We start from the raw sequence: 9751 nt of genomic DNA on the forward strand, positions 1-9751 counted from the left end.
TTAAGCCGCAATCTTTAGAGATACACTGAGAAGTACTCAGATCTGATTGGTTGCTAACAATAGACATTATAGTTGTCTTGAGCATAGTTGCTGTCCTGAGCATAGTAGCTGTTCTGAACATATTTTCCAGGACAGGGCTATGTTTTAATATTAATCAACAAAATATTGTAGTCATGTGAATATTTAAAATCAACATTACTACATGTATTTGTAACTATCTACACATGTTAGGTTTGGCTGAAGTATTTCTAATAATAATAGGATTAAAAAAGATATTCAAGAAAAGTATATGTGTGAACAACACCACAGCAGTTTGAGAAATTGCTTTGGGTCGGGGTTTGTGGTGTTTCCGAATGTGGCATACTTACCTGGCACGGGAGACACCTTGATCAACAAGGGGGTACTCCTGGGGCGAGGCCTGTCCATTGCACTACACGGGCGGGCTGACCCCTACGATCATCACAAATGTTGATGACTCGAGTGTGTAATTTCTTGGTGAGGGGGACTGCGTTCGCGCTATCCCCTGCAAGTGAAACAATGAAAATGAAAAGTCCACCCTCCCCACTCACAATTTATATGCTCATTAAACCAAGTCAAATACATTTTTTTTAATTGAAAAAGGATCTTAGATTTAAGGAAAAATCAGTATTTCCATCTGTAAAAAAATCAATAAAAATAAAAAGGGTACAATCTGTCCACTTGTTTGGGTTTATTGTTACATTCTGATATGATTGAGACCGTTTTGATAAGCCGGAGGTCTCAGACGGTCTAAGAAGTCAAGGAGTAGGCAGTACATGTTCAGGCGTGGGAAATGCATAAAGAGGAACAAAGGTCAAGGGAAAGCGTTGAAGAATGGATGGAGAAACACGCATAAAAGAAACAAGGAGCGAAGAGAACCCTGTCTATCAAGGGAAGTCATCCATCTTGATTTTTAATGTTTTCTCGAAAGAGTTGTCTTAACTGAAAGGGTATTTCCATTGTGGCTCCTTGTGATCAAATAGCAATGCTCATTTTAACTCGCTGAAATAGGGCACCAGCAATTAAACAAAATGTAGCGTTTTATAGGTGTGGTGAACGTATGATTACTGATTCTAAAAGACAATAATTAACTAATGTAAGACAATATTTATTAAGCCGCAATCTTTAGAGATACACTGAGAAGTACTCAGATCTGATTGGTTGCTAACAATAGACATTATAGTTGTCTTGAGCATAGTTGCTGTCCTGAGCATAGTAGCTGTTCTGAACATATTTTCCAGGACAGGGCTATGTTTTAATATTAATCAACAAAATATTGTAGTCATGTGAATATTTAAAATCAACATTACTACATGCATTTGTAACTATCTACACATGTTAGGTTTGGCTGAAGTATTTCTAATAATAATAGGATTAAAAAAGATATTCAAGAAAAGTATATGTGTGAACAACACCACAGCAGTTTGAGAAATTGCTTTGGGTCGGGGTTTGTGGTGTTTCCCCACGTGCATGTCATGTCACACTCAGCACGAGTAATTCACTGCAGTTGCTGGCCCGTAGAGTGCGTTCTTTCACAAGCAAACATGCTGATTACATAGCGACTGCTTTAACGCACCTCGAGCTTACATAGCCAAGTCAGTGCTCAAATAGCGATTTTCTCCCGAATTCCTGAGGGTAAAGGGGGACAATCACATTTTCGTTGTGTCTTAAACACACGACACAGCTCCCTCTGCTCTTGGCGTGGGTCCAGAAAGGGGGCTAGCTGCCCTTGGTGGCGTTCTCACTCGCCCTGCAGGAGTCCTCGTGATTCTCGGGAGAGAAGTGAAAGTCGCTAGAGGGGTGAGCTTCAGCTCACTCTTTGTCTTGGGACGCTTTTGTTACCCTGCTTTTATATATCCTGCCTTTTTAACCCTGAGCTGTTTGGCTTGTTTTTTCTTGGTGACCGTACCGTACCTTGTAAGTGATGAGCCAAGTTGCTAAACACAAACTGCCAAACACCACCTTTGCTGATAGGCGGGAAACATTCATCTGGGTAGATAACTACCTTCCAACGGATACCACTGCTCTGAGGGAGCAAGATTGGTCCCTTAATATGGACCAAACAGCAAGCGGTTCTGACCGCGCCCCAGATATTCCCATGGAATCACTGAATGAGACTGACCGGGCCAGCCGGACTGGTCAGTCCCCAAAATCCAAACAGCTTAATAAAGCAATCGCCAATGAGAAAACCAGCATATCTTCTCCTTTCAAGAGAAAGAGATTGCGGGAGGACGACCCTGAGGGGGGGGCAGAGCTCTCCGGAATCTCTTCTCTTCCGGGATAGCCCCCCACGCTCTCAGATTACTGATCATTTTGAGGAAGACTTCACCGAAGTCAATCGTAAGAAGCCCAAAAAGAAAAAGAAGCAAAAGGTCCTCTGCGAGGGTCCCCCTCTTCAGGGAAACACAGGTATTTCCCATGCAACATCTGCCCGGGGGGTCGACACCTCCCAACCCCTTACTGAATCACAAGAAAACCAGACAACTCAACAGCCACTACCACCTGCCAATACACACACACACACAAAACAAAGACCCCGAAGAAAACTTCTTTACCAACCCAAGCAACCTCCTCCCTCCTTCTTAGAGTTCCCCGTGGTGGTGCAGGACCTGAAGGAGGGCCCGGCAACATTGCAGGGACTCGGCCTCAGGAGGAAAAAAACTTTTGACCTTGCCATCGGCGAGGTCAAAGAAATACGCATGCTGGGAGCGTCCTGGTAGGGTGCTCCTCAGCATCACAACAAAACAAGCTATTGAGGCTGGACTCGATCGGCGGCATCAAAGTGAAATGCCACCGTCCGGCGGTAACAACCGAAGGTGTCATTAAACGCATACCCACAATACATTCAGGAACAGACCTGTCTGAGATGGCAGTGGGCGTGCGCGTCCGGATGGAGGATGGGAGTCTTGTAGAAAAGGGCCCCTCCTCGGTTCGATCTTTTCGCCGTCTTCTCCTTAGGGATGGGAAACCGTCTCAGGCGGTCCGTGTCACCTTTACAACGGCAATTCTTCCAGACAGCGTCGTTCTGGAGAGTGAGGTGTACGGCGTCGAACCCTACACTCCTCCAGTGCGGCGCTGTACGAAGTGCCAGAGACTATCGCACCTAAAACAACAATGCAAATCAAAAGTGCAGATCTGCCCCCGATGTGGCTCCAAGGGCCACGACGGAGCGACGTGCACCAAGGCCAAACATTGCGTAAACTGCAAGGGCGAGCATTCCGCCGCTTATCTTGGATGCCCGGAAATGAGACTGAGGCTGCAGGCCAATAAGATCAGGTCGGCAGCATACATACCATATTCTGAGGCCCTGGATCGGGCGCGGCGCGAGCTCGCCAAACAACAAAATAAAACAGCGACTGCCCCAGCGGAAATGAGGGACTCCTTCTGGCGTCCCCCTCCGCAACCGATCCGGCGGACCTCAACCCCCCGGTCCGGGTACTCTTTGGCTGTCCAGAGACCCCCCCTGGGTGGGCAAGTAAATAAAATACAAGAAATCAAAAACAAAATGACCGAACATGACAATACACTCCTTCCAGTTCATGCGGACAGTTCTGCTGCAACCGCGAAGCACCAAACAACTTCGCAAAATCCAAATCCTGGCCCCCAGGCGCCCTGTAAGTCTCAGACGGCTCGGCCGGCAGAGGCGCCGCTTCATGGGACCCCCGGGTTAAAGGCCTCCCTCCTACGCAAAGCCCAGAACAGGAAGGAGGACTCGAAAGAAGAGCAGCTCTTCGAGAGGTTGATGGGGAGAATGGAGGAGGGATTGGCCCAGAGATTCAGAGAATACAAACTTAAAACTGAACAGGAAATAAAGCAGCAGATGAGGGAGGAGCAGGAGAAGGCAGAGCATGAGCTAGCCGACGCTGCACTAGATAAGCTAAAAACAGGAGAGCAATATGCAAACAGTGCCTCGGCTTCATGGTTAAGGCCAGACAGATGCAGAGTCCTCTCGACCTGATCGACTCCCTCTCAGCTACATACACACAACTCTCCAACACCAAGGTTGAACGCTTCATTCCGGGCGGCGCCACTCTGGCGCTGGGCGCCCTTGCTGGTGCCAAGCAGTTGTCCGTGACGGATATGAAAGCTGTTAAAACCACTTTTTAACCTATTTTAAATCTGCCCTTTAACTTACCTTCTTTGTGCGTGTTAAAATGGCTGAACAAGGTGAAAGCGGTCACGGATTTATCATATTACAGTGGAACTGTCGCTCTATCAACTCTAACTTCTCTCAGCTATATAATTATATATCAAATCACTCTGCTGACATCTTAGTTATCCAGTCAGTCAAGAGAAAACGCTCCCTACTGCCTTCTATAGATGGTTTTGACTTCCCTCCCATAGTAGAGCAAAAGGGCTCAGGGCAACTCATTCAAACAGCTATTTATCTAAAGTCTTCCTTAAATTACAAACCCTTTGCACCTCTCATCCCTAGTTCAGAAAATCTCAGTACATGTGCTGTTGAAATCGAAATAAAAGGATCCAAAAACCTCAACATAGTTAACATATATTACCCCCACGGGTGTAATAAAAAAGGAACTACCGACTGGCTAAAATCCCTGGATCATAGCAGGGCACACTGGTGCGTGATGGGTGATTTTAATAATCACCACCCTCTGTGGGACTCTGCTAACCCTAGATACAAACATGCCAATAGCAACCTTGCTGACGTAATTTTGGAAACTGACTTTTGTATACTAAACGATGGCTCGGCAACCAGACTTCCAGACAGAGCTGACCATTCCCCATCAGCAATCGATCTCTCCCTTTGCTCAAATGCCATAGTCACTGACATCGACTGGAACGTTTTCCCGGACGCCCTCGGCTCCGATCACTTACCCATTGTTCTTACCTTCCGCCACTTCGCCCCTAATCGCAATAACTCGGAGGTCAGAAAAAAGTACAATTACAAACAGGCAAATTGGGACAGCTTCCGTGCGGAGCTCGAGGGTGTCAGGGAGGAAACTCTCCTTACGGATGACATCGAAGCCTCTTACAATAACATACGTCAATGTATACTCACTGCTGCCAATAATCACATTCCGCTTAAATCAGTAAATCCTAACTGTAAGGCCAAAAGGAATGAGTGGTGGAATGCAGACTGTGATGAAGCCTTGGCAAACAAGCGATATCACATTAGGACATATCTCAGGCACTGCTCAGACGCTAACTTCACGAATATGAAGTCAGCTGAAATACAATTTAACCAGATCACCGCTGAGGCTAAACTTCAAAACTGGGAAAACTTTGTCCACAAAGAAACTAAAGATTACAAAGACTGTGGCAAAATCTGGAAGAAAATCCGCAGATTTAAATGTAGATACAGAACTAAAGAAAAGCCACTACTATCGGGTGATAAAATGACCACAACTGACTCTGAAAAGGCAAACCTATTAGCAGATACCTTTGCCAAAAATAGTCAATCAAAATCCCTAGATACTGAACGACTCAATTATAGGTTAGATCAGGAGAAGGGTTTCACATATCCCCCAGATGACAACCAGTTGCCTATAAACTGCATGTTTAAGGCAAAAGAAGTCCAAAACGCCATCTCTTCTGTGAAAGACCCAAAAAAATCCACAGGTTTAGACCCAATATCATATCACATGATAAAACATCTACCACCTAACTTTGTTAAGTTGCTCACTCAGTTTTTCAATCTATGCTGGTTAAAGGATACTATCCCCGCAGCGTGGTCAGACTCACAAGTAGTAGCAGTATTGAAGAGCGGAAAACCGGGCAATCTACCTGGCAGTTACCGCCCCATATCACTAACCCCCCACCTCAGCAAGATCTTTGAGCGTGTGGTGAACCAGAGGCTGGAGTTCCACCTCAATAAACACAATATCATTCCTACATGCCAGGCAGGTTTTAGGCAAGGTCGTTCGTGTGCGGACCACATTGTGCACGTCACTGAAAAAATCAAAAAGACCTTGGCACATAGTAATAATTCTCTTCTTGGAACCTTCTTTGATATTAAATCTGCGTACGACAGCGTCTGGCATGCTCGTCTACTCCTAAAACTCGGCAGAATCGGTGTCTCTGGCCACATGTACCAATTCATCAAAAACTTCATCAGCAATCGCAAGATGTCTGTCCGAGTGGGCTCTTCGGTGTCCGAAACCCATGCGCTGGACATGGGGGTTCCCCAGGGCAGTATCATCGCGCCAAACTTATTCAGCATCATGCTCTATGACATTACTTCTGTTAAGGTTGACGGTGCCAGTGTACTTCTGTATGCGGACGACCTCGCCTTAATAGACACTAATAGACCACGCCATAACAGAGTTACCAACACTGTTGACTTATCTTCTTACCAAACTAAAATCGACAACCTCTGTCAATATATGTACACCAACGGCTTCCAACTAGCCTCAAATAAAACAGTCTTTCTTGTTGTCTCCCGTAGACAACTGTACAGGAACTGCAGTATAAAGATAGGTTGTGATATTATCAAACCGAGCTCAGAAGTTAAGTTCCTCGGCGTTATCATCGATACCCGACTTAACTGGACCAGTCATATCGAACATCTGATCAATAAGGCCAACAAGGATCTTTATATCATACGCTACCTGGCGTCCCAATCCTGGGCCAGAGGACGTAAGTGTGTCACAGAGGTAGTGCGGGCATTAATTCGCTCCCGCCTCCTTTACGGGTGCGAAGCTTATTTCGCGACGCGCCCGGCGCTCATGAAAAAACTGGCTATTATAGAGTGCAGGGCGCTCAAAATAGCTCTGGGACTCTCCCAACAAGCGAGTAAGAGTCGAGTCTACAGCGAGTGTGGGTGGCTGCCCCTTGTGGATGAGATAAAACTCCGTTCAGCTCAGTATGCTGTCAGAGCCCACGCGGTAGAGAACTCTGCCTGCGAGGTCCTGACTGACTTTTTTCCTCAGCACCAAAATTATGAGGCCAACACCAAACATAGCACTCAACTCTTGGCCAAAACGCTACCCTTATCCGACACAGTAAACCGCATTCTAGCCGATAGCGGGGTGAAGGTCAGTGAGCTGGCCAGGGTCCCCCCGCCCTCCTACCCGCCTTGGCTTGAGGAAACCCCTACTATCATATACGACAGTGAAGATAATACTACCAAAAAAGATAACCCCGTCTACCTGGCTACTGTTACAAAAGAAACCCTAAACTACAAATTCTCGGAGCATTTAAAAGTCTTTACTGACGGATCCAAATTTGCAGACGGCAGCGTTGGCTGCGCCTTTGTGATCCCAGATCTCAAAATCTCAAGGAAATATACTCTTAATAAAGACATCTCCATATTCTCAGCCGAGCTATTTGCCTTGCTCATGGCATGCACTTTTATAAATGACCTCCCAGTCACACCGCGTGCGGTAGTTTTCTGCTCTGACTCGCGCTCTTCATTACAAGCTCTGCATCGAAACACATCAAATCGGACAGAGCTACAAAGAGAAATCCTCTTTATATGTCACCAGTTAATCTCATCCGGCACATCCGTATCATTTCTATGGGTCCCCTCTCACGTAGGGGTCCGGGGAAATGAACTGGCGGATGTCGCTGCCAAAGAAGCGGCAGAATCTAGCCCAGCTAACACTAACATCGGCTACTCAGTAACCGAGTTCTACAGTAAAATCCGTAAACTCATTCGAAGTCAGTACGTAACATCTCTGTCCTATCAACCCATTGATATGAACGATCTACACCCCGATCTCCCAACAAACCTCCTCACTATCTTCAGACGCCTCCGTGCCGGCGGCTGCCGCTTCCATATCTTTAACAAGTCCTGCCATTGTGGAGAACCCTATTCATTTCAACACATTTTCGCTCCATGCGCTACAAATAGAATTACCTTTAAAACCTTATATGACCATATGCAGCTCCATGGTCTGAGTCCCCAGGATTATTTGCGCAGTAGCAGTTCTCTAGGCTGGTCACACAGCTTGCTGCTGTGCCGACTGGTCAGGGACTCGGACATGGGGCTGTGGGTATAACTAAGCCCAGATTATCACATCAGCGTGTTTCAGTTTGAGGTCGAGTGGCTCCCGCCATCCCTCCTGATTCCAGCGACTACCCTCTAGACAACATATCCTCACCCAAGGCCCACTAGTCGCCAAACTGTACATATTGTTTTTATTACCACGGCCTTCGTGGCTTACATTTTAATCCTTTTATTTGTAAAAAGTTTTGAGATTTATTGTTCGTGTTCCTCTTACTTGCTCATCTATTTGGTTTTATTGGTGATCCTGAAAGGTTCCACTTTTTAACTCGATTTGAATTAAAAAAAAAAATCATTTTACAAACCCGTTATTCAAGATATAGAATACAGACTTATAATTCTTACCAAGAAACATCTTAACTACTTTTCATTTTAACAAATTCCACAGAGCATTATCAACTCAACCCCACCCCCTGCCCTCCTCTCCTTATTTTTTGTTTCTTTCTTTCCTCTTTTTGAAAGCGGACAAACACTCAAGTCCTTAATGGCTCAAAACCGTAGGACTTTTAATATTAATTTTAACGAATGTGACATACTTACCTGGCACGGGAGACACCTTGATCAACAAGGGGGTACTCCTGGGGCGAGGCCTGTCCATTGCACTACACGGGCGGGCTGACCCCTACGATCATCACAAATGTTGATGACTCGAGTGTGTAATTTCTTGGTGAGGGGGACTGCGTTCGCGCTATCCCCTGCAAGTGAAACAATGAAAATGAAAAGTTCACCCTCCCCACTCACAATTTATATGCTCATTAAACCAAGTCAAATACATTTTTTTTAATTGAAAAAGGATCTTAGATTTAAGGAAAAATCAGTATTTCCATCTGTAAAAAAATCAATAAAAATAAAAAGGGTACAATCTGTCCACTTGTTTGGGTTTATTGTTACATTCTGATATGATTGAGACCGTTTTGATAAGCCGGAGGTCTCAGACGGTCTAAGAAGTCAAGGAGTAGGCAGTACATGTTCAGGCGTGGGAAATGCATAAAGAGGAACAAAGGTCAAGGGAAAGCGTTGAAGAATGGATGGAGAAACACGCATAAAAGAAACAAGGAGCGAAGAGAACCCTGTCTATCAAGGGAAGTCATCCATCTTGATTTTTAATGTTTTCTCGAAAGAGTTGTCTTAACTGAAAGGGTATTTCCATTGTGGCTCCTTGTGATCAAATAGCAATGCTCATTTTAACTCGCTGAAATAGGGCACCAGCAATTAAACAAAATGTAGCGTTTTATAGGTGTGGTGAACGTATGATTACTGATTCTAAAAGACAATAATTAACTAATGTAAGACAATATTTATTAAGCCGCAATCTTTAGAGATACACTGAGAAGTACTCAGATCTGATTGGTTGCTAACAATAGACATTATAGTTGTCTTGAGCATAGTTGCTGTCCTGAGCATAGTAGCTGTTCTGAACATATTTTCCAGGACAGGGCTATGTTTTAATATTAATCAACAAAATATTGTAGTCATGTGAATATTTAAAATCAACATTACTACATGTATTTGTAACTATCTACACATGTTAGGTTTGGCTGAAGTATTTCTAATAATAATAGGATTAAAAAAGATATTCAAGAAAAGTATATGTGTGAACAACACCACAGCAGTTTGAGAAATTGCTTTGGGTCGGGGTTTGTGGTGTTTCCCCACGTGCATGTCATGTCACACTCAGCACGAGTAATTCACTGCAGTTGCTGGCCCGTAGAGTGCGTTCTTTCACAAGCAAACATGCTGATTACATAGCGACTGCTTTAACGC

The 9751-nt window shown here is 44.9% G+C and overlaps 2 non-coding genes across 2 annotated transcripts; both read left to right on the top strand.

Annotated features, from left to right (window-relative positions):
• Nucleotides 1-360: 360 nt before the first annotated feature.
• LOC138956838 (U1 spliceosomal RNA) lies at nt 361-526 on the top strand. Its single transcript, XR_011452831.1, has one exon. It is a non-coding gene; the product is annotated as a U1 spliceosomal RNA (small nuclear RNA).
• A 7993-nt stretch (nt 527-8519) lies between these two features.
• LOC138956842 (U1 spliceosomal RNA) lies at nt 8520-8685 on the top strand. The gene has a single exon (XR_011452834.1). It is a non-coding gene; the product is annotated as a U1 spliceosomal RNA (small nuclear RNA).
• The last annotated feature ends 1066 nt before the right edge of the window (nt 8686-9751 follow it).

The sequence above is a fragment of the Littorina saxatilis genome, unplaced genomic scaffold, assembly GCF_037325665.1.
Source record: "Littorina saxatilis isolate snail1 unplaced genomic scaffold, US_GU_Lsax_2.0 scaffold_491, whole genome shotgun sequence".
Lineage (NCBI taxonomy): Eukaryota > Metazoa > Mollusca > Gastropoda > Littorinimorpha > Littorinidae > Littorina > Littorina saxatilis.